This window comes from Canis lupus, chromosome 4 (genome assembly GCF_003254725.2).
Source record: "Canis lupus dingo isolate Sandy chromosome 4, ASM325472v2, whole genome shotgun sequence".
In the NCBI taxonomy this organism is placed as follows: domain Eukaryota; kingdom Metazoa; phylum Chordata; class Mammalia; order Carnivora; family Canidae; genus Canis; species Canis lupus.
This window is the reverse complement of record NC_064246.1, coordinates 62,558,329-62,562,839: the sequence shown is the minus strand read 5'-3', so window position 1 is coordinate 62,562,839 and position 4,511 is coordinate 62,558,329. Positions and strand designations below refer to the sequence as shown.

General features: G+C 41.1%; 1 pseudogene; it reads left to right on the top strand.

Annotated features, from left to right (window-relative positions):
- The first annotated feature begins 2,831 nt into the window (after positions 1-2,831).
- LOC112651216 (SUMO-activating enzyme subunit 1-like) lies at positions 2,832-4,029 on the top strand (annotated as a pseudogene).
- The last annotated feature ends 482 nt before the right edge of the window (positions 4,030-4,511 follow it).

The window sequence follows — 4,511 nt, the reverse complement described above, 5'->3', positions numbered from 1 at the left end:
ACAACACAATTTATGTCTTATAATAACATTTAAGGTAATTTTTCAAATACAATATTTGGTCAACTGATTGCTACAAAGTAACACTAATACAACATATGGGAAGTGAGTAATTTAAGACTTCAATCGCTTAAAGATCTGCCATGAAAGCAACCCTTCCCTGCCCATGAACTCAGCCCATTTATATCACTATGATGCTATTAATGATTACACTGGGAAAAGAGTGAATCAATCAAGTAAATCATGTTTATTGTGGTATTTAGTAGTTCTCTCTGTTCACCTCCCTGCACAGAGATAATGAAAATGGGGTGTGGTTGAATAAATGTGGAAAAATTTCAGAATTTCACATTCCCCATTCCTGCCTTAGAGCACATCTCAACCACGGTCCACTGGGAGCTGCTGCTTGAGTAAACAGTGGAGAGCTGCAGGGAGCACCCATAAGTTTTTGCTGACATGTGATGTCAAATATTTTTCAGTTGACTTAGTCTGAAATTAAGAATTTCCATGTATATCAGCCAATGAGAACTTTAGAACTGTCTAAGGAATTTTCCTTCATGGTAATGTTTTTAAATTGCCATCAGTGGAACAGCCATATAGCTATTGAATACTTAATAAAATGTCCCAAGAAGTCATCTTCCATTGAGATGGCTCTTAAGTGAACCAGTCTCAGGGAGAGGTATTAGTTTTGGATTGGAAATAAAGTGGCAATTTCCACCTGCCTATAATTGGCTGCTGCTTTTTGTATTCTTTCTGTCCTTGTTGAAATGCCAATTTCAAATGCTGGTAGAGTGACTTTTGAATAGAAATACAAAGATGTCAGGTCTAATTGTAAAGTCTCACCTCCAACCAGGATTGGAATAGGTAGATTTACTTTTTCTCCTGATAATCCAAAACTCCAGTACTTGAAGATGTCCTATGTCCATGGGCTCCCTCTAACTATAATGCTCTTTTTCTTATTTATATGGTTGGCCCCACCTCAAACCTCAGATCCTCAGATGCCACCTCTATAGAGCAGCCTTCCCAATCTTCCTGTGGATTGAATTGTATCTCCACCTACCCAATTTTATGCAGGGAAGCCTTAATTCCAATATTACTATTGGTGATAGGGCCTGTAAATAGGTAAAGTTAAATGGTTATAAGGGCCCTAACCTGATAGGACTGACAGGTGTCTTTACAAGAAGAGATACAGCAGTATGCTCCCTGCCCCCTATCCTGCATGAAAGCCTAGGTAAAACACAGCAAATAATAATAATAATCATCATCATCATCATCATCATCATCATCTCTCTACATACAAAAGAGAGGTTTCACCAGAAACCAACCCTGAGGTAACCTTGACCTTAGACTACCAGCCTCCAGAACTGTGAGAAAGTAAGTTTTTGTTGTTCAAGCCACCCAGTCTGTGGTATTTTGTTAGGACAACCCAAGCTTACTTATATAGTCTTTATCTACAAGAGGCAAGTAGCCTCCTTTCTGTTTATCACATCACTGTATTGATGCCCTTCATTGTATTTATTACAGTTAATAATGGTTGTTTTCATTTATTTATTCATATGTTTATTTTGTCTTCTCCATTAGGACACAAGCTCCACGAAGATCACTCTGTTTTATAACTTGTCTGTAGGGGAAAAAAGAAGTAAGGAAATCAGGATGCCTCAGTAGTATAGGAGAGAAAATGGCATCTTGGAATAGGATGGCCATGGAATAGGGATATAGATGAATTGAGGCCTGTTTGGGAGGTATGAACCAATAGAACTTGCAGATATGATCTTGGAGGAAGGGGTGAGAAAAAGGGAAAAATCAAGGATAACACCTAAGTTGGAGACTTGAGGACCTAATCAATGGTAAAATCACTTTAAGAGATGTGAACTAATAAGAGATCATTTTTATTGTAGATTAAGACCATTCATCCTCATTCTAGCTTAATGCTTCTCAAAATTGAATGTACTTGTGAATCACCTATGAATCTTATTAAAATGCAGATTCTCACTTAATGCATCTGGATTCTCTATTATGTTCATTTGCTCTATATGTCTATTCTTTCTCTAATATCATACTGTTTTTATTACTGTAGCTTTTATATTAAATTTTAAATTCAGGCAGCATATCTCCTTTGACTTTGTTCTTTTGCATAATTGTGTGCTGACCTTGCTAATGTCACCTATTAGTTCTAATTCTTTTCATAAATTCCTTAGATTTTCCACACAGATAATGAGGTCATTTTTATATAAAGACTTTTTTCTTTCTTTCCTACCTATATGCCTTTGTGGACATCCTTGCTTTGTGTCCTATCTTAGAGAGAAAGCATTTATTCTTTCATGATTTGATATGATGTTATCTGCCGGTATTTTATGCCATTTATCAGGTTGTGGAAGTTTTCTATATTCTAATGACTCTATCACTGATGGTTGTTCAACTTAGTCAAATGTTCTCCTGCCTCCATGGAGATGAGCATAATGGTTTTTCTTATTAGTTAGTATATGGAGATGGTAAATTACACTGATTGATTATTTAATTAGAACCAACTTTACATACCTGGGATAAGTCCATCTCATTATAGTATATATAGTAGGATTTGGCTTACTAATATTTTGAAGATTTTTTTTCTTTGTGCATGAAGAATATTGATCTGTGGTTTTGTTGTCAGAGTAATGCTGACCTCATAAATAAACTGTGATGGGAGGGGTTCACTCTTCTATGTTCTAAAAGATTTTACACAAAGTTGGTATTATTTCCTCCTTAAATGTTTAGCAAAATAGGTTGGCAGCACATGGTGGGGCTGATGGGCGGTTGCTGTGGACAGAACCTGAGTACAGGCAGCTGGAGCTCATGGTATGGTGCAGAAGGAGAAGGCTGGCAGCAACATCACCCAGGAGGAGGTAGCACAGTCCGTGGGGATTGGAGGCCTAGAAACGGCTGCCAGGGTGCTCCTTGTTGGCATGAAAGGACTTGGGGCTAACTTTGCTAAGAATCTCATTCTGGCAGGAGTGAAAGGACTGACCATGTTGGATCCTAAACAGGTATCTCCAGAAGACCCTGAAGCTCAGTTCCTTATCCATACTGGATCTGTTGGCTGTAACAAGGGCTGAAGCCTCTTTGGAACAAGCCCAAAATCTCAACCCAGTGGTGGATATGAAGGTGGACACCCAGAATACAGAGAAGAAACCTGAGTCATTTTTCACTCTGTTTGACATGACCTGTCTGACTTGCTGCTCCAGGGATGTCAAAGTCAAAGTTGACCAGATCTGTCACAAAAATAATATCAAGTTTTTTAGAGGAGATGATGTTTTTGGCTACAATGGGTATACATTTGCCAATCTTGGAGAGCATGAATTTGTAGAGGAGAAAACCAAAGTTGCCAAAGTTAGCCAATGGGTAGAAGAAGATGGACCTGATACCAAGAGCAAAACTTGATTCATCTGAAACAACTAGGTCAAAAAGAAGGTGGTCTTTTGCTCTATTAAGGAAGGGCCACAAGTGGACTGGAGCAGTGATAAAGCAAAAGTAGCTCTGAAGTTCACAACTTTGGGTTACTTTCTCCTTCAAGAGCTCCTGAAGTTCTGCACAAGTAAAGGAAGAGATACTAGTTCTGTTACCTTTGGGGGAGATTCTGAGTTGTTGCTCCAGGTTTGAAACAACATGCTTGACTCCCTGGTTGTTAGTCCTGACCTGCTCCCTGAAGACACTATTCTCCTAGATGGCCCCAGTGTGTGTGCAGTGGTTGGAGGGATCCTGGCCCAGGAAATTGTGAAGGTTCTGTTTCAAAGGGACCCTCCTCACAACAACTTCTTCGTTTTTGATGGCATGAAGGGGAATGGGTTTGTGGAATACCTCCACCCCAAGTGAACCTAAGACTTGGCTGCTCTGAGGATGCTGACCTGCAGGCTGCCCGCATGTGTGCCCTGTCCCCTTACCCCCAGGCAGGCAGCTCCAGGTGGGGAAAAAGTGAAGCCATTGGACCAGTACAAACCATTTCCTGTGAGCAATAAGCTTGTACAGATGTGCAACTTCCAAGCACCAGCAGCTGCTCAGCAAAGGGCACAGGGACTGGCTATCTCCATTGCAGCACTATCGAGAGCTGTTTGCCAGCCATCACCTGAATGCCCCCGCTGATGCATCCCTCTGTCCTGGTGCCACCGCAGCATCGCCAGCCTTCTGAGGTCCCACAGGAGATGCCTGCCAGGAACCAACACGCCTTGTTGCTTAGGATCCTCTTGCCACCTTCTTGGACTTACTCCCCGTCTGCTGTCATACAGAAAAGAGCATGACTCCAGGTGGGGAATAAGTCCTGGCCCGATGAAACACTAGAGGAGCCACAGTTTCAAATGCAGACAGGTGCCCTAGAGAGGAAAAGACATGGCAGACAGAATGCATTTCCTCCAGAGCTTGAGACCCTGAAAAACAACAGGTGGCATCTGGTGTGCTGTTCTTGAGTTTTAGCTCAGGATTAGTTTGGGTTTCAGCCTGGATTTTGGAAGAGAGGAAATGTTACCAAAGTTCCCTTGGGCATTAGG